At 44.3% G+C, this 20300-nt stretch overlaps 1 long non-coding RNA gene across 1 annotated transcript in view; it reads right to left on the bottom strand.

Annotated features, from left to right (window-relative positions):
* Nucleotides 1-3384: 3384 nt before the first annotated feature.
* Nucleotides 3385-20300, bottom strand: part of LOC114484071 (uncharacterized) — a 29029-nt gene continuing 12113 nt past the window's right edge. The window contains exons 2-3 of the long non-coding RNA XR_003676579.2: nucleotides 15685-15761; nucleotides 3385-3468 (exon numbers count right to left, since the gene is read on the bottom strand). This is a non-coding gene — a long non-coding RNA (uncharacterized lncRNA). The remainder of the gene's footprint in view (nucleotides 3469-15684; nucleotides 15762-20300) is intronic.

Raw genomic sequence — 20300 nt, 5'->3', positions numbered from 1 at the left:
GGGATTTACATATACACACTACTATATATAAAATAGATAATCAACAAGGACCTACTGTATAACACAGGGAACTGTACTCAATACTCTGTAATGGCCTATATGGGAAAAGAATCGGAAAAAGAATGGATATATGTACTTGTATAACTGAATCATTTTGTTGTACACCTGAAACTAACACAACACTGTAAATCAACTGTACTCCAATATAAGATAAAAATTAAATTAAATGAAAAAATAAAGTGGTCACTGTAGAAATTAAAATATATATCCTTAACATTTAACAGTCTACTTAGAATTAATATTGTGCCACTTTATATTAAAATATGTATTATGTTACATTTTCATAAGTTGTAAACTTCACAATACAATGTTAAAAGTTTTGCTTTAAATATTCATAAGTATTTTAAAGAAATGAAATATTTTCAAATGGTTTCTAATATTTATTCTTATATTTATTTGCCCTTCATTCTTCCTGGAGATCCAAGTTTCTATCAGATATCATTTCCTTTCACCCTGAGAAATGTCCCTTTAGCATTTCTTACATAGCAGATTTGCTGGCAATGAATTCTTAGGTCTTGTTTATCCAAACATATCTTTTTAAAATTTCAAATAGTTTCCTGTCCAGGACTGTGCTGTCATGCCCTTCTCTATTCCCCACAAACCTTCAGGAAAAGTCTGTTCCACAGAAAGGCTTCTTACTGGTACCTTGGAGAGGTGGGGAGAGCAGCTGTCTGCATGGGGCAAAGAGCATTGTCCAGAGACGACTACAGCTGCACGGGCAAGAGGTCCTGCAGGGTTAGAGAGTCAGTGTAGCAGAAACTCAGAGCAGGAAAGGACAGAGACGGTGCAAACCATCCTCCTTTCCTCTCGGGAGCATCCCAAGTTTTATACGATGATGCCCAAGTCTCTCATTTGGATGTTAGAAGAAAGGTAACCTCAGAAACGTGGAGCATTTGAGAACATTCAGAAGTTTAATTCAACTTGACAAGTATTATTAAGCTTACAGCGTGTACCTTTGGGTCTCCATTAGGACTTTCAGAAGCCTTACTTTTCATCTGGGGAATGTGAAGACTCAGCAGGAAGATTCCCTCCCGCATTGGTCTGTGGGGTCAGCTGACTCCATGACAACACCTGGGAAAGCTGCCCACCAGCCAGAGGCTGCCCCATGAACAGGTAAATGTGTCCAGATGGAAAAAGTTAAAAAAAGTTTCCTCTCACCATCAGTGATACCAGGGAAAGAAATTTTCCTGAGACACGTGTGGCTCAGCTCACCAAAGCCAGGCACACGTGGGGTGGGTGGTGTGCGAGCTTCTTTCCGGCTTTCCCTGGGAAAGGTCTTCAGGGCTAGGGCGAGGCAAGAGAGGCATTCGCCTCAAGTGCAGAATTTAAGGGGGTGCCAAAAAATTCGGCAATCAAGATAAATAATATTTTACTGCAATGTTTTCTTTTTTTTTTTGCGGTACGCGGGCCTCTCACTGTTGTGGCCTCTCCCTTTGCAGAGCACAGGCTCCGGACGCGCAGGCTCAGCGGCCATGGCTCACGGGCCCAGCCGCTCCGCGGCACGTGGGATCTTCCCAGACCGGGGCACGAACCCGTGTCCCCTGCATCGGCAGGCGGACTCTCAACCACTGCACCACCAGGGAAGCCCAATGTTTTCTTTTTAAAAAAAGAAATCTCTGTGATGAACAAAATATCAAAATTTTAAATAAGACAGAATCTGACTCTGCACTTGCAGAACTCACATCATTTGTCATCTCCTGATCCCAACCCTGCTGGGTCTTGCCTTTACTTATAATTTTAGCATTTTGTTCATCATGGAGTCTTTGCATTAATTTTGATTCTTTAAAACTATTCCATTAAAATGGCATTTATCTTGATTGCTTTGGTTTTTGTCACGCCCTTAAATTCTGCACCTGCCTCACCCTGGTACCAGCCCCAAACATCAGTAAGAACCTCTTTAAAATCCTTCCTTCTAACACCCCCATCCCACCAAAAGAAATCCAACAGCATACCATGATGACAAGAAGGCATTTTTTAAATATATAAAAATAAAAGGTTTCCTGGTGACACCAATAACAGCCAAATGAGGAATCTGGGTAAGTTCTTGGCACAGTCGTTTAGCTGTTTTGTAAGTGGGAACTCTGAAAGACTTCTGGATGCCAGAGTAAAAATTCATATTAAAATGATCCTAAAGTTTCTCATTTCAACATAAAAGACTAAGGGTTGAGGCTGAGAAATTAAAGAAATTTGAGTATATCTCATTACATTTCTTACAATGCACATTAATGTATTTGTTATGTATTCAAGGCTTCAGTTGGATAGAATAATTCAATCTCAGGTCAATACTTAGCGGCTGAGTATGGTCAGCATGGGTGCCATTCATAACATATTGAGGGACTTCCCTGGTGGAGAAATGATTAAGAATCCGCCTGCCAATGAAGGGGACACGGGTTTGAGCCCTGGTCTGGGAAGATCCCACATGCCGAGGGGCAACTAAGCCCGTGAGCCACAACTACTGAGCCTGCGCTCTAGAGCCCGCAAGCCACAACTACTGAGCCCGCGTGCTGCAACTACTGAAGCCCACACACCCTAGAGCCTGCATGTCACAACTACTGAAGCCTGAGTGCCTAGAGCCCATGCTCCGCAACAAAAGAAGCCACCGCAATGAGAAGCCCGCGCACCGCAACGAAGGGTAGCCCCCGCTCGCCGCAACTAAAGAAAGCCCGTGCCCAGCAACAAAGACCCAACGCAGCCATAAATAAATAAATAAATAAATAAGTTGGGGAAAAAAAGAGATATTGAATCCCTTTTATTCAATGCCATTACGTGTGGGTATAGGCAACGTGGAGTAACTGTAGAACTTGAGATTGAGAATCCCCACTATATTACCTGTATCAACTTGAGCAAGTCACTAAATGTCCTTAGGTCTTACTTTCCTCATCTGTAAAAGGCTGCTACAATTTACCTTAAATATCATGTCACTTAAAAAAAAAAAACAATAATACTTATCTATATGAGATGATGAATGTTAACTAAACTTATTGTGGTAATAATTTCACAATATGTGTAAGTCAAATCATTATACCATGCACTTTAAACTTATACAGTGTTGTATGTCGATTATATCTCAATAAAACAGGAAAAAACTTTTAATCTGAATGTTAATGATATCTAAATAAAAAAACCTCTACAAGAGTGTAAAAAAAACCCTATAATTTCTCTGTCCTTTATTTATGCTAAATAATTACAGGCCATCTTGATTATGCTTGATCTCTAAAATTATAAACGCTAATTTTGAAAAATAAAGAATTGTTTCTAAAAGAACATTTTGAAAAAGGAAACAGGAATAAGCAGAGCCAGATATTGTTTTAAAAGTAACGGGACTTGCCTGGCGATCCAGTGGTTAGGACTCTGTGCTTCTTTCACTGCAGTGGTCTCAGTTCAATCCCTGGTCGGGGAGCTAAGATCCTGCAAGCCGCACAGCATGGACAAAATAATAATAATAATAATAATAATAATAATAATAATAATAATAATAATAATAATAATAATAATAATAATAATAATAATAATAATAATAATAATAATAATAATAATAATAATAATAATAATAATAATAATAATAATAATAATAATAATAATAATAATAATAATAATAATAATAATAATAATAATAATAATAATAATAATAATAATAATAATAATAATAATAATAATAATAATAATAATAATAATAATAATAATAATAATAATAATAATAATAATAATTTAGTTATCTATTTTATACATATTAGTGTATATATGTCAATCCCAATCTCCCAATTCATCCCACCACCACCACCCCCCATCCCCCCAACTGCTTTCTCCCCTTGGTGTCCATACGTTTGTTGTCTGCATCTGTGTCTATTTCTGCCTTACAAACCAGTTCATCTGTACCATTTTTCTAGATTCCACATATATGCATTAATATACGACATTTGTTTTCCTCTTTCTGACTTACTTCACTCTGTGTGACAGTCTCTAGGTCCATCCACGTCTCTACAAATGACCCAATTTCGTTCCTTTTATGGCTGAGTAATATTCCATTGTATACATGTGCCACATCTTCTCTATCCATTCGTCTGTTGATGGGCATTTAGGTTGCTTCCATGACCTGGCTATTGTAACTAGTGCTTCAATGAACACTGGGGTGCTTGTGTCTTTTTGAATTCTGGTTTTCTCTGGGTATAGGCCCAGGAGTGGGATTGCTGGGTCATATGGTAATTCTATTTTTAGTTTTTTTTTTTAATTTATCTATTTATTTATTTTTGGCTGTGTTGGGTCTTTGTTTCTGTGCGAGGGCTTTCTCTAGTTGCGGCAAGCGGGGGCCACCCTTCATCGTGAGGCGCGGGCCTCTCACTATCGCGGCCTCTCTTGTTGCGGAGCACAGGCTCCAGATGCGCAGGCTCAGTAATTGTGGCTCACGTGCCCAGTCGCTCCGCGGCATGTGGGACCTTCCCAGGGCGCGAACCCGCGTCCCCTGCATTGGCAGGCAGATTCTCAACCACTGAGCCACCAGGGAAGCCCCTATTTTTAGTTTTTTAAGGAACCTCCATACTGTTCTCCATAGTGGCTGTATCAATTTATATGGCCACCAACAGGGGAAGAGGGTTCCCTTTTCTCCACACCATTTCCAGCATTTGTTGTTTGTAGATTTTCTGATGATGTCCATTCTGACTGGTGTGAGGTGATACCTCATTGTAGTTTTGATTTGCATTTCTCTAATAATTAGTGATGTTGAGCAGCTTTTCATGTGCTTCTTGGCCATCTGTATGTCTTCTTTGGAGAAATGTCTATTTAGGTCTTCTGCCCATTTTTGGATTGGGTTGTTTTTTTAATATTGAGCTGCATGAGCTGTTTGTATATTTTGGAGATTAATCCTTTGTCCGTTGATTCATTTGTAAATATTTTCTCCCATTCTGAGTGTTGTCTTTTCATCTTGTTTATAGTTTCCTTCACTGTGCAAAAGCTTTTACGTTTCATTAGGTCCCATTTGTTTATTTTTGTTTTTATTTCCATTACTCGAGGAGGTGGGTCTAGGAGGCTGGCCGTGCCATGAAGCTTGCAGGATCTTAGTTCCCCAACCAGGGATCAAACCCACGCCCCTTGCAGTGGAAGCACAGAGTCTTAACCATTGGACCACCAGGGAAGTCCCACGACTACTTCTAATCTGTAACTTCAGAGAGTTCAGAGTAGATGCTCTAGGCTGAAACACCAGTGATCTGGATTGATTAAAAAAAGGGGAAAGGCTTAAAGCTTCAGCAGGGCTAAAGCTTCAGCAGACAAAGGAAGGAAACTGCTCTTGACAGTGGTTGTCATTCTTAGAGGGTGGGAATATCACATTCTTAACAGGACTTAATTAGGAATCCAGGTTCTATTATTAATTTTCTCCCCAAAGTCGAATCTTTGTCAGGGTTACGAGTCATGATTCTGACTGTACAGCATTTGGTAGGTTAGAATGATTCTTTAATTATTTTAGCAGAACATTCCTTTTGCTCCTCCCTTTTAATTCCAGCCAGGTAAACCTCTTAGGACCTTCTCTAAGCACCTGGCAAAAAAGACACTAATATCTTAGTTGAAAAGAACAGGAACTAAACCCCTATGAGGTCCCTAGGATAGCTTGTCTCTTTATAATTTTTTTTATAACAGCCTTATTGAAATATAGTTCACATATACAATTTACCTATTTAAAATGAACAATTCAGTGGCTCTTAGTACACTCACAGAATTGTGCAACCATCACCACAACCAATTTTAGAACATACTCATCACCACTACAAAAAAAAACCCTGTACCTCCGCAGCCCTAGGCAACCACTAATCCACTTTCTATCTCTATAGATTTGCCTATTCTGGACGTGTCATACAAATGAATCTTACAATATGTGGTCTTTTGTGGCTGGCTTCTTTCACTTAGCCTAATGTTTTCAAGGTTCATCCACATTGTAGCATGTATCAGTACTTCATTCCTTTTTATGGCCAAATAATATTCCACTGTATGAATGTACCACGTTTCATTTATCTCTTCACCAGCTGGTGACCATTTGGGTTGTTTCCACTTTTTTGGGCTATTGTGAGTAATGCTGCAATGAATATGTTGTACAACTTTTTGTTTGAACATGTTTCAAATTCTCTTGGGTATATATCTAGGAGTGGAATTGCTGGATCATGTGCCTCTTTACAATTTTCAATGGAATAATGTATCAATTATGTATTCCTGCACAGGAAATAACTCCCAAAGCTTCATGAATTAAAATAATAGTAACTTATCTCTCTCAGTTTCTGTGAGTCAGAAATTTGGGAGCACCTTGAATAGGAGGGTCTGCCTCCAGGTCTCTCATTAGCCTGCAATTAGATGATGGTCTACGTGGCAGTCATCTGAAGGTTTGGCTGGAACTACAAGATCCATTTCTAAGATGACACTCATATAGCTGGCAAATTAGTTGGTTGGGGGCCTCAGTTCCCCTCTACATGGGCTTTCCCACTGGAATGCCTGAGTGTCCTCAAAGTAGCTGGCTTCCTCTAAAACAAGCTAGCCAGGAGACCAAGATGGAGGCTGCATTATCTTTTATGACTTAGCCTCGTATGTGTCACTTTCACCATATTCTACATAGGCCAGCCCTGATTCACGTGGGAGGGGACTAATTACACAAAAGGAGGGGATACCAGGGGAGGCAAGGTTGGAGCCATCCAGGAGGCTGGTTATCATGAAGAGGTTGACTTCAAAACTCTATTCTCTGTTGTGCCTAAGGAGATGATCCAAATTTACAGACTCCAGGCAGGAGGTCAAAAAAATACATGTCAAAGTTTGTAGGATCCTAACATCACTGTGATTCACTCCCTCCATTTGATGAATTGAACCTGCAGTGGAGCTTCCTGACTCCATTTGGGGAATTTGAGGAGAAGAGCCTTAGTGTACTTAGTGCCTAACAGAAATAAGATAAAGAACTCCAAGCCTGCTGCTGTCCTTGGATTAATGCCCCAGGTATTCACCTCTGGAAGTGCCAACACTTTGTCTCTCTAGCAAAACCCTTCCTGGAATGTCGTTTGGGTTATTTAATCCAGAAGTCAAATCCACTTTCTCTCCTGGCAAATCAGCAAGTACTTATTACCATCTACTGTGTACCCAAGAGCACACCCCAGGATCATTTGAGACCAGTGTAGATGGATAAGCCAAAAATGCCCCGGCGTGACCAAAACAGATTGTTGTCAAACCCACCTGTCTTGAGGCTTCAAAGGTAAGGAACTGAAAAGGTTTTTTTTTTTTTTTTTTTTCTTTTTGAGTTAGCATTTAAAAAGAAGTGACAGCCACGAGAATGCTTTTATATTTAAATTCATTTAGAAAACTCCTGAGGACATGAAAGACAAAGAAAGATTGAGGAGCAATTCTAGAGTAAAGACGTTAAAGACACCTATCTATAAAATGTAATGCTTATCCTGGATGAGATCCTTGATAAAGGGAAAACAGCTATAAAATACATTATTGGAAACTGGTGAAACTTGAATACAAACTGTAGAGTAGATAATAGCATTGGATCAATGTTACCTTTTCCGAATTTGATACTTATATTGTGGTTACGTAATAAAATGATTTGTTCTTAGGAAACACAAACTGAAGTATTAAGGGGTAAGTGTGTCTACAACTTATTTTCAAGTTGTTCAGAAAAAAATTCTGTATATATACACACACATATAGGTACACACATATACATGGAAAAAGATAGAATAAATGCAGTGAAATGTGAACAGGCTGAAGGATATATGGGAATTATTTATATCATGTTTGCAGCTTTTCTATAAGTTTGAAATTATTTCAAAATAAAAAGTTTTTAAAAAGAAGGAAACTCCTGAGGGTCTTCTGCGAAGAACAAGATATACCGTGGTGTCATTGCTCCTTTGCGGAATATGGAACGGTAAAGCGTCGAGGTCAGGTGGGTGCCAATTCCCCACGTGACCGAGCCAACACTGTGTCTAGGGTGCTGGAGGTGACAACTGTCTGAATTGACATGTCCTGGCAGTTATTAGGAACCCCAGCATTACCAAAAACTTTGCATGGTCCTTGTGACCCCACAGTCAGTCCCTGGAAGTGGAGGTCTCAGCTCACTCCACCCTTGACCTCTGGTCTGACAGCCATCTGTACAGCTTCTCCATCACATCCCAGGCTTGGAGAGTGGCACCACTTGGCCTCTTGCTCCCCAAGACTGAGGGCATCCTTCTGCTGAGTTGAGCCCTGGGTTGGAAGGCAGAAACGTCTCCTGTTCCCTCCAGATCAGAGGCAGCCTCGCCAGAAAGCCATAATGCAAAATCCCCCAAGTTTCCGAGAACATCTCAGAGCCAGAGAGTTAGCCAGATGTCTTTGAGCTGGCCCAGAGTAAGAAATGCTCAGTCTCAGATGTCAGGGTGCGTACCCTGATCCCTTTTCTACTAGGTGGGTAGGAGGCAGCTGGGAGCTCCATTGACTTAGAAGAAACAGATGCAATCAAGGTCCAGAGGATGCCCAAGTTAAATGCACTGCCCCTTCGGCCTTGCAAACTCACTGAATCCGAATTCTACAAAATAGTTTCAATGCCAGCCAAGCCCAAACATCACCATCTGCCTCCCAAAGCCAACCCACTGACTGCCGATTAGCAGTGAGAGGAAGTGGAAAGGCCATCAGCCCCAAGGGCTTCAAAGTGGAGGAGGTCAGGGAGTTTCCTGCCAAGACTCAATCACAGAACCCACGATGGGGACAGGAGAAGAAGGTCTTTCTAGTTCTTATGAAAGTGGTTACTAGACTGTGATGGCCCCAGGCAAGCCCACAGCCCAGTGGCCACCTGCTGGGGACAAAGACCGTTCACCTCCAGCTTGAAGTCTATGATGTGTGTGGGGAAAGACCAGCCTTCCTCTGTTCACCATTCTAGAGGATGTTCTCAGCCTTCCTGACTACCTGAAACCAGGCAAGTGAATCACAGGTCCAGCACACAAGTTGTCAACAGCATACCTTTTCATAGGACTTACCAAGTGCCAGGCGCTGTTGTAGTCGCTTTACAGATAACAACTTGTATAACCTCCCAGTAACCCTATGAGCATGGTACTCTTATTATCCCCATTTGGCAGCTGTGGACACTGAGGCACAGAGAGGTAAAGTAACATGTCCCAAGGCACTGACCGAGTAAATAATGAAGCCAAGATTTGAACCTTGATGTCTGGCTTGCGTCTGTGCTTTTAACCACTTCCTTATGTGAGGCCTCCTGGCTTGTTCTACATGCTGCCTCTAAAGAACCCATAAATGAGGAAATAATCATATTTCAAAAATCATATATAGATAGGAAGAGATGGATAAGGGGTCTGTCTGCAAAGCCGGTTGACAGATGGTAGGAAGAAGAAGCGGGTCTCACCATTCCCAAGTACACTTATCAACTGTACCAGACCATCCATCTGCCAATTCATTATTCACTCACTCTCTCATACTGAGGATTCAGGGCCTACTAGGTGTTACAGTGGGAGGGAACAAGAGGAGCCCAATTTAGTTAATGGAATGAAACCTGGGCACACAAACAGTGAAATAATCAGAGAAGGAGGATTTTAGGCAGACTGAGCGGTACTGACATCAGGAGCAGCATGGGATCGGGAAAGGACATTTGGGCAAGTTGTACGGGCACAAGTCCAGGAAGTATACCCCAATCACCCCACCCCCCCCAGGTTGGGGGACCTTCTTTAGTCCACCCATAGCCGCCCACGCTCAGCAACCTTTTTTTTTTTTTCGCCGTGCCACACAGCATGCAGGATCTTTAGTTCCCCAACCAGGGATTGAACCCATGCCCCCGGCAGTGGAAGAGTGGAGTCTTAACCACTGGACCTCCAGGGAAGTCCCCACACTCAGCATCCTTATTTTAGCATTTCCCACACTGAGGTGAAGTTTCCTACTTGTTTCTCTGCCTGCTATTAATTTCTGTATCCCCAGTGCTAGCCTTGGACCAGTCATTCAGTGTTTGTTGAATGACCTTCTGAACGAAAAAGGCACAAGGTCCCTGGACCTCACTCTGACTAGCAAGGTCCTCTATGATCCCTGGCCCTTTCCAGCCCCAAGAGCGCCTCATTCCACCCGAGGACTGCCTTCCTCTGCCCCTGTGCTTCTCCTAATGCCCTTCACACAGCCTTAGACACTGATCCCATTTTTCCTCCTCCTTCCCAAACCCAGACTTCAAGATAATCTACCAAATCCCTGCAGTTCCCACAAAGTGTGCTCCACTGGTCCCATGGGAGGTGTGGTGGGGTGCCCCCGTGGTCAAGGACATCTCCCAGATTACAAGTCACATCTCCCAGAACTCAGGATCACGGCGCACTTTAGCATCTCCAAGAGGTTTCAAGAAGTCCTGGGAGGACAAAGGTTTGTACAGGAGCTGAAGGAATGGGTGAGATGGGGAAGAGACTTAATGCCTCCCATAATCCTCGCAAGCACCACCCCCAGCTATTCAAATCTAAGTAAAGCGCCAGAGCTCGCTATGCAATAGCTATGGCTGTTTCCCATCCATTCAAATGACCATCCTTAGAGCCTTCTCATATGGACATTCCAGGGCCACCAGTGGAAACAGGCAACATTTGTCTTTTTTTGGGGTGGGGGGATCATTTCCCCAGTCAGTGACGCTCTTTCGTTTCTAACACTTCAGCATCCTGGTCCCTAGTCTCCTTTCCCTCAGCTTCCTAAAGGATCTGATGCCCTTATTTATATTGAATTGTACATGACTGATAAAACTGGAATATGTCACCACTGAAGGTTTATTCTCGGTTTGCTCCCTCACTCCCACCCCAGATCCATTTTCTATCTTTCTTAGTTCTGGGGAGGCTGACCGCTGGGGACCGCGTTACCCAGGCCCCCTCACCCTGTGGCTTCTGGTTGGGTTGGCCGATGGGGCCACTGCTAGGAGATCTGAAGGCAAGAAGAGAAGAACATGGAGATATTTCATCCTTGGCGCAGCCTCACACCACTGGGCAGTGGCTGCGTCTCTACAGCCTTGTCCCCCTCAAGGCGGCTCTTCCACAGCTCAGCTCTCACTGGGCTCCCTTTGGTTCTGCCACCCTAGATGCTAACAGCTGTCTGCTGTCGCAAGTCCCAGGGCGCCTCGCCATCCCTGCTGGTTCTTTCCATCCTGCCCACTTCACTGTAAGTGGTCCTGTCATTAATTGCCTTATTTTTCCGTTAAACACTTTCGAGTGTACTGTCTGTTCCCTGCTAGGACTCTAATACAGAGTGTTGCATTTTTATCAGGTACAAGGTCCTAATTTGGCTTAAGCCAAAGCAATGAAGTTCTAATCGTAGAATCTGGGGCCAGAGAGAGCAGGTATTTTGATGGGGGAAGTGTGCCAGTGTATCTCAGTGCCTTGAAATCCAACTATATCAAGGCCCGGAAGCTGGCTTCAGAATAATTTTATTCTGTTCCACTGCCATGAGCTAAGAAGTTGCTGCGTTCCAGACACGGTGCTCAGGCTTATGGGAACCAAGGACGATGGAGACCAGGCCCTGTGTCCCGGAGCCTCACACTCAGAGACACTCGAGCCAGGGCAGAATGAAAGCCCTGGAATGGAATTGAAAGTGACAGGCAGCCAAGCAGGGCAAAGCCGGCTGAGATAAGGACCTAATCAGAGTTCAGACAGAGAACAGTAGTGGAACAGCAGACGGAGGCTTTGTTCCAACGCTGGGGACCTGGGAGGACCTCACAGGGTGGAGGAGGAGGTCACACAGGACCTTGGAGAACCGTGAAGCCGGCCAATCAGCTGCCTCAGCACACAAGCCAGAGTGGGGCCCCTTTCTACAGCCTCCTGGGGGAAGCCTTCTTGGACGCCCAGGCAGTTTTATTTGCTCTGGATTCTAACCGCACATCTACTTTCCTCCTACGGCTCCCACTGATCGAGGGCTTACCCTGTGCATGCACTGTGCTGGAGGGCTTTGCACGCATGAGCCCATTCAATCCTCCAATCCCCCTTGCAGAGGGTGCTTTCATCCCATTTTATAGCTAAGGAAACTGACGCTCAGTCCGAGGGACCAGCCCACGATTTTATGAACAAGCCCTGGAAAAAACAGGATTTGAATCCAGACTGCCTGGGCCGGAAATGCACACTCTCAATCACTTCATTTTATCTGCATTGATTTCTAACTTGAGGCAGGGGTGGTACTGAGCACTTTGTATCAAGTTATCTCATTTGCTCCTCACAGCGCCCCCATGAGGTAGGTCCGAGTATCACCTCCCACTTTACGGAAGAAGAAACTGGCCACCAAGAGGGTCCTTTCAAGGTCACGGTGGAGTCAAGGTTTGAACCCAGGAGACCAACTAGGAATTCATGCCTCCAGCCACTACCTTCTTTGAGAGCAGGGCCTAGATTATTAACATTTTAATACACCTTATTTTGTAGAATGGTTTTAGATATACAGAAAAATTATGAAGATAATACAGAGAGTTTCCTAATTGTTCTTGCTAGGACTTCCAATACTATGTTGAATAACAGTTGCAAGAGTGGGCATCCTTGTCTTGCTCCTGATCTTAGAGGAAAAACTTTCAGCTTTTCACCACTGAGTATGATGTTAGTGGTGGGCTTGTCATACATGGCTTTATCATGTTGAGGTACTTTCCCTCTATAACCACTTTGTTGAGAGTTTTCTTCATAAACCGATGTTGAATTTTGTCAACTGTTTCTTCTGCATCTGTTGAGATGATCATATGACTTTTATCCTTCATTTTGCATCCCTGGAATAAATGCCACTTGATCCGGGTGTACAATCCTGTTAATGTACTGTTGAACTCGGCTTGCTAATATTTTGTTGAGGATTTTTGCATCTATGTTCATCCGGGATATTGGCTTATACTACAATTACCAACATTCTGCCACTCTTGCTTCATCTATTCCTCTACCCACTTCCCACTCCTACTCTCTTCACTGCTTTTCTCTTACAGCCTCCACCCCCCTGCCTTTTTTTCTGGGGAGAAGTCACACATATTACAATATGCAAATCTTAGGCTACACAGTCTTAACAAGTGGGCACAGCTGCATAACACACACCCCTTTCATAAGTTTATTTATTTATTTTTGGCTGCGTTGGGTCTTCATTGCTGCGCGCAGCCTTTCTCTAGTTGTAGCGAGCGGGGGCTACTCTTCGGTGCGGTGTGCGGGCTTCTCATTGTAGTGGCTTCCCTTGTCGTGGAGCACAGGCTCTAGGCGCGCGGGCTTCAGCAGTTGTGGCGCACGGGTTTAGTTCCTTTGAGGCATGTGGGATCTTCCCAGACCAGGGCTCGAACCCGTGTCCCCTGCATTGGCAGGCGGATTCTTAACCACTGCGCCACCAGGGGTGTCCGACCCCAACTATTTTCTGTCCTATTTTCTAGGACCATCCACCCCCCGCATTCAGAGATAACCACTGTCCTGATTTTTTCACCTGAGGTTAATTTTGCTTGCTCTGAAACTTCATGTAAATGGATTCATATAGTTTGCACTCTTTATTTCTTTTTCCTTTTCTGGCTTCTTTCACTGTGTATAGTGTCTCTGAGGTTCACCCACGCTGTTGTGTGTGTCGGTATTGTATCCCTTTCTATTGCCGAGTGGCACTGCATTCAATGCATTTGCTGCAACTTGTTTATCTGTTTTCCTGTTGATGGGCATTTGGACTGTTACCAGTTTGAGCTGCTGTGAATAAAGCTGCTGTGAACATTTTTGTCCAAGTCATTTTGGGGTGTATGTTCTCATTTCTCTTGGATAAACACCTTTTTGTATGTTTCTGCATCCATCAATGCTGACGATCTAGTCAGTACTCAGAAAAAGTGTGGTAAAATGAACTGAGTCGTGGAACTAAGAGCTGCGAGGTGGCAATAATCAACCGTTTCATAGAGTAAAGTGCATTTCATATAGTAGAGTTCCAAAGTTGAGGGTGAATGCCAACAGTAAAGGCTGGATAAAAAGAAAGGACATCTGAGGTAGGGACTGAGTGATTCAATCAAGAATTTTGAAAAACAACAGCCTTTGAAGAAGAGCCAAAACGTAGAGACAACCAGGAGACTTCCTCCTGCAAGGGACGGAGACTTCTCTCCGACATGCTGGCTGGACTGGAGTCCTGCAGGGTGTCTCTGCTGGGGTCAAAACGGTGCACTTGGAGCAAAATCACAACGCCCAGAGTTTGTTAGTGAGATTCTTCACGATGTTTTATATCTTGCTGAAGAGCATTGATACCCTCTGTTTTGTCCTCCCTAAATCCACTGCTGAACTGCCACACTGAGAGACTTTGTCCTGCCAGGGATAGTCCAGAACAGGAGACCATCCAGCAATCTTTTCTCCTTGGCACTGGGAGATGTTTGTGTGTAGCTGGGAAATCTGGGCTCCTGCCATTAATTAGCCATGTGCGCCTTTGTCTCCAAAGTTCCTTCCAGCTCTGAAATATTACAACCTGGCAACTATACTCCTTTTTTCAATACATATTTTTTCTTATTACAAAGGTATATGAATTTACCATAGATAGTTAGAAAATATAAATAAAAGAACCGAAGAAAATATAAAATCACTCACCATTTCACCACTCAGTGCTAACTCTTATTAACCTTTGCTCATTCATTAACACATATTCATTGAGTGCCTACCATGTGCTGAGCAGTTTGAAGTGTGTCTTTCTGGACAATTTATATTTTAATGAAATCCTCCTGCTCTGTAACCTGCCTTTCACTTAACAGACAGTGGTGAACATAGTCTCACGTCAGTAAATATTTCTCTACAACGTTCCAGTTTTTCATGTTAATAAACACTCTCGGAGCTAGATTTTGAGAACCGTTACTTTAAGATAATTCCCACAAGCAGAACTCCCGGGTTAATTAGTAATCACACTTATGAGGCTTCTGGCAGGTGATGCCAAAATAGCCTGCCTCCCTAGCCTCTCTTTACATCCATCCACTCAGACATATGCACTAAGAAGGGTCCAGAACTGCGCTGCCCATTACAGTGGGCACTAGGCATACAAGGCTGTGTATATTTAAGTTAAAATTAATTAAAATAAACAATTCAGGTCCTCAGTTGCACTAGCCACATTTCAAGCACTCCATAGCATATGTAGCTAGTGGTTACTGTAATAACACAGAAAACATTTCCGTTATTACAGAAAGTTCTACTGGACATCACCGGTCCAGATGTGATGTTTTATTGATGTTAATTATTGTTATTTTGGGGTAGAGTGATTTGGGGTGATTTTCCTTTTTATTGCATTTCTTGACCCCTTTATTTTATTTATTTATTTTTTTGGCCGTGCTGCATCGCTTGTGAGATCTTAGTTCCCTGACCAGGGATTGAACCCAGGCCCCAGCAGTGAAAGCGCCAAGCCCTAACCACTGGACCACCAGGGGACTCCCTCTTGGTCCCTTTATAATGAGCATTTATCAATTATTGTTTTACATATATCATGTTTAAAAGCTTTCTCCTCTTTGGAAAGGTGTACCTCGTGCCCACTGGCCCCCTGTAGATATGTCTGATTACGGGAAAACTTCAGCGCCCTTATGTATGGTCATTGGGTTTGAATTCTAATTTCCAAATTAGAGCTCCAAAAAAGGTGAACTAAGAATCTCTATTCAAATTTACTTACATATGCATAAAGAAATTCTGGAAGGATACAAAAAAAAAAATTAGGAACACTACTTACCTAAGGCATGCGGAGTGGGTGTCTTTGCAGATGAGGACACAAGAATGGGAAGGAGATTTTCCATGTGAATGTATCACCTATTTAAAAATAGATTAAAAATAAATTTAAAATATATCTCATTAAATGACACAAATAGCATATGATTGTAAAAAAAAATTAATAGTAGACAGTAAAATTCCTTTCCCCGAAGGTTATTAACGGCAGGTTTGTGAGAATCCTTTCAGACTTGGGTCCGTTATGAACAATCACACGTAATATCTTTTTTGTATGAACAGGATCACGGGCACTTACGCTCTGCAGCGTGCTTCACACATCGCTAAAATATTATCCTGTCAGTGTGCTTTCATTCCTTAGGCATCACCAGAGTCCTACCTTCCTTCCTGTTGATGACAGCTGGAAAAAGTGGGCTTTTAAAGCTCCAGGACTTTTTTCTCTTATGTCTCCAGGTGGCCCTTGATAACACCTCCACATCTCCTTTGAAAGCCCCTGTGTCAGACCCGTTTCCAGATGACGGCAGAGCTGGCATCAGTCGGTCCAGGTCAGTCCCATCCTCACGGACGTTGCAGCTTCAGTCCCCTTACTTCTCACCCTCTTCCTTCCTCAGGTGTCTCCTTGTCTGCACCGTTCCCAGGCAGCGGGGGCGGGGGGTGGTGGTGAAGGGAGTAAGAACATTTCCAGGTGGAGTCTCGGGGCAGGGAAGAGGGAGGGACATGGGGCACGAGTCACCTCCAGGTTCCCCTCTTCTTCTCCAGGCAGCCAGTAACAGTCCCCTTGCTTCCTCCTCTTTTTTCTTTTTTTCCTATATTTGTTTGGCTGTGTCGGGTCTTAGTTGCAGCACACGGGGTCTTTCGTTGCAGCACGGGCTCTTCGTTGTGGTGCGCGGGCTTCTCTCTAGTTGTGGCCTGCAGGTTTTCTCTCTCTAGTCGTGGTACGCAGGCTGCAGGGCACGTGAGCTCTGTAGTTTGCGGCACGCAGCTTCTCTAGTTGAGGTGCGTATGCTCAGTAGTTGTGGCGTGCGGGCTTAGTTGCCCTGCAGCGTGTGGGCTCTTAGGTCCCTGACCAGGGATAGAACCCACGTCTCCTGCATTGGAAGGCAGACTCTTTACCACTGGGCCACCAGGGAAGTCCCCTTGCTTCCTCCTCTTGTCCACCCCCAGTTCCAAATCCACTTCCAGCCCCTACTGTGCTGGACACATTCCTGAACCTTACTTGCATCTTTTTTTTTGCAGTTCTGTGATGGGTTTCCCACATTGACCTTGGAGAGTCCGTTCCACACTCCTCCTTGGGTGCACCCTTGTCCATATCTACCACAGGAGGGGAATAAGTAAGGGGTATTTCCAGAGGACTGGGTGGGCCTGGAGTAAGTGTGGAAAAAAGTGGAGATGAAGGGTATGAGTCACCTACAGGAGTCACTGATGCTCTTGGAAGTCGCCCAATACCTGGACCTAAGAGAGAAATCCCAGTTCTGGGGCGGGGGTGTGTGTGTGTGTGCCCCTTCCCCCAGAGGCCCAGTAACTGGCCCAGCTTCAAAGACTCTGATCCCGGCCTCACAGGACTGGAACCAGCACATCCATAGAGACATAAAGTAGACTAATGGTTGCCAGGGGCTAGGGTTGGGGGAATGGGAAGTGCCTGTCAATGGGTACAGGGTTACTTTTTGGAGTGATGAAATGTTCTGGCTAGTGATGATGGTTGCTCTGTGAATATATTAATAATCACCGAATTGTACACTTTAAAAGTTTGAATTTTATGGAACGTGAATTGTGTCTCAATAAAAAAGTAATTTAGGGCTTCCCTGGTGGCGCAGTGGTTGAGAGTCCACCTGATGATGCAGGGGACACGGGTTCGTGCCCCGGTCTGGGAGGATCCCACATGCCGCGGAGCGGCTGGGCCAATGGGCCATGGCCGCTGGGCCTGTGCGTCCGGAGCCTGTGCTCCGCATCGGGAGAGGCCACAACAGTGAGAGACCCGCGTACCGCAAAAAAAAAAAATAATAATAATAAAAAATAGTAATTTAGAGGGTTGCAAATCTATTGAGATATAATTTACATGCACTAAAATGTAAACTCCCATCTTAATGTAGAGTTCAATGATTTTTGACAAGAACCCCCATGCTGCCACCACCACTCTAATCAAAATATAGAACATGTCCATCACCCCAAAAGTTCCCCTGTGCCCCTTCAGCATTTTTTTTCAACAACATTGAATAGAGTAGAAACTATCAGAATTCATCACACATAGTAAGGGGTACTAGTTCATAAAATTTACACTGTAGTTATATTTAAAGATATACACACACACACACATTATAGGGTTGTGATATGAGTCACAGTCAAAAGGACTGAAAGTTCCTATTGAAACATGCACCATGGAAGGCGTAAGGGGGTCGTGGCAGAAATGTTATGCACTTGCTCCGAGGGTTGCTATGCGGCTGGGCTCTCTGCTCAGCACTTACATGCATCATCTCATTCAAGCCTTACAGCTGCTTTCTATGATGTGCCTTACCACCTCATTCTGCAGATGAGGAAACCAAGGCTTCACGATCTCTGCTGGAAGCCAGATCTGATTTCAAAACTTACTGCCCATAATGCCTCAGTTTTCTCTTTATGGGTTTATAATTCCAGCTGAAATGTCAAATCCTGGAGGATGAAGACAGTATCGGTCAACCTCCGTTCAGTCATTCAAGAACAGCAAAAACAGGAAGAAGACGAAGAAGAGAAAAAAAAGAGGACACAGTCCTCCCTGCATGGAGCTTGCAGTCGAGTCACAGGTGTGCACACCCACCAGAGAGCTTGAAGCACCAAAGACAGGAACACAGTGTCATGTTTCTCTTTGTAACCCTGGGTGTAACCCTGAGTGTGATGGGCTGGCTTTTCCTGTTGTCCAGTTGCTGGGAACGTTGCCCACGCCTTTCTCTGAGACACTCCTGGGCAGTCAGACCAGGTGGACCCTGCAAGGCCCATTCCCTTCTGGGTTGTTCTGGAAGGCTCAAGACCTGAAGGAGTCCTCATGACACAAAGAGTCCTGAGGCTGCAAGGACCCCAGACCAGGGGTCTTGCTGGAAACACTGGAGCCCTCCAGAGCCTTCCTACCAAGCACTGGCCGCAGAGCAGCAGGGAGAGGATTACAGCACAGAATTCAACATTAGGGTTTTTGTCCCTGAATTGCGCCTCCAGGATACACTGGTAGCCACCATCAGTCTCTCATTTCAAGAGAGTCAAGCCAGATGGCATAAATCCTACCTTCCAGTTAGCCCTAATTGATTTCACCCTTATTGATTTGTTGCTAGTTAATGAGCCTGTTTATCTCAAGACCCAAATCCTTCTTTCCCCCTTAGATTCTCTGGCATCATTAAATCTTTTAAACATTAGGAAATGTCTTTGTTATTTTTAGGGAACGTCTTTAAATGCTAGTCTTGGACATCACTGTATTCAGCACACTGCATATTCTAGAAAAGTCAGGGGACCCCCAACAGAGAACAGTTTTCATCCAAGGAGTAGCTAAAACCCTGGAGTCTCGAGGTTACTAGGGCCTTCTCAGTGTGTTCACCTGGGATGGTGTGGAAAGACTTGGAATCACACAGACCTGGATTTGGATCCCAGCTCTGTCACTTGTTAGCTGTGACCTTGGGCAATATACCTAACCTCTCTGAACGTCAGTTTCCTCATCTCAAAAACAAAACAAAACAAAACACCCCAGGAGCCTTGTAGGGTTACTCTGGGATTAGATGAGATCAAGGTATGCAATAGGCACCTAATACATACCAGCTCTCCTCCCCACCTCCTGCCTGCCAAGGAGATTAACATTCTGCAAAGACAAAAACAGCCAAGCAGCTTTCTGTAAAGGAGGATTTATATCTTCGTTCTTGTTTTTCCTGAAAGGGCACGAACAGGAAACCTTGCACTGGTAAGAACACCCTAACTAGTCCTTCCGTGCAGTGAAGTGAGGTTCCCACGGGGTCTTAACCGCCGTGCATTGTCATATATTCTGTGATATGCACCAAGTGTGTTCACTGGAAGACGGTTGTCTTGCCATCTGTAGGGCCGCCAAGAGGTCCGAGCCACCATCTCCCACTCACCTGGATCATTCGTCAGCCTCGTACTGCTTCCGCTTCCGCTCTTGCTCTCCCAGAAGACATTTCTTTCCACGGAGGCCGGTTCTCAAAATGCAAATCCAATCACATCAGACGCCTGTTCCACACTCTCCGTTGTCTTTTTTGCAAAGCGCGACGCCGTCCATCCGCTGCCTACCTCTTCCGTCCCAGCCCTGACCTCCCCTCTCCCGGAAGCTGCACCAGCCACACGTGTTTTCCTTTTCCTCAAGCAGCCCAACTGGTTCCAGCCTCAGGGCCTTTGCAGCTGCTCCCTCCACCTGGAGCTCTCCTCCTCCTCCCAATGGATGCTTCGTTTTCAATACTCAGGTTTCAGCTCCAAGGCACCTTCTCAGAGATATCTTCTCTGATCATGTCCCCACCGCCATCACATCCATCACTTCACCCTATTGTATTTTCATCCTTGCGCTTGCCGCTACCTAAAATTCTCTGGTACCTTGTCTGTCTGACTCACCGTGCACCCCGGTGCCTAGAACAGTGCCAGGGGCACAGGACAGGGATGTAA

This window comes from Physeter macrocephalus, chromosome 17, assembly GCF_002837175.3.
Source record: "Physeter macrocephalus isolate SW-GA chromosome 17, ASM283717v5, whole genome shotgun sequence".
Lineage (NCBI taxonomy): Eukaryota > Metazoa > Chordata > Mammalia > Artiodactyla > Physeteridae > Physeter > Physeter macrocephalus.
Note: the sequence above shows the minus strand (reverse complement) of the source record. Positions and strands in the feature narration are given on the sequence as shown.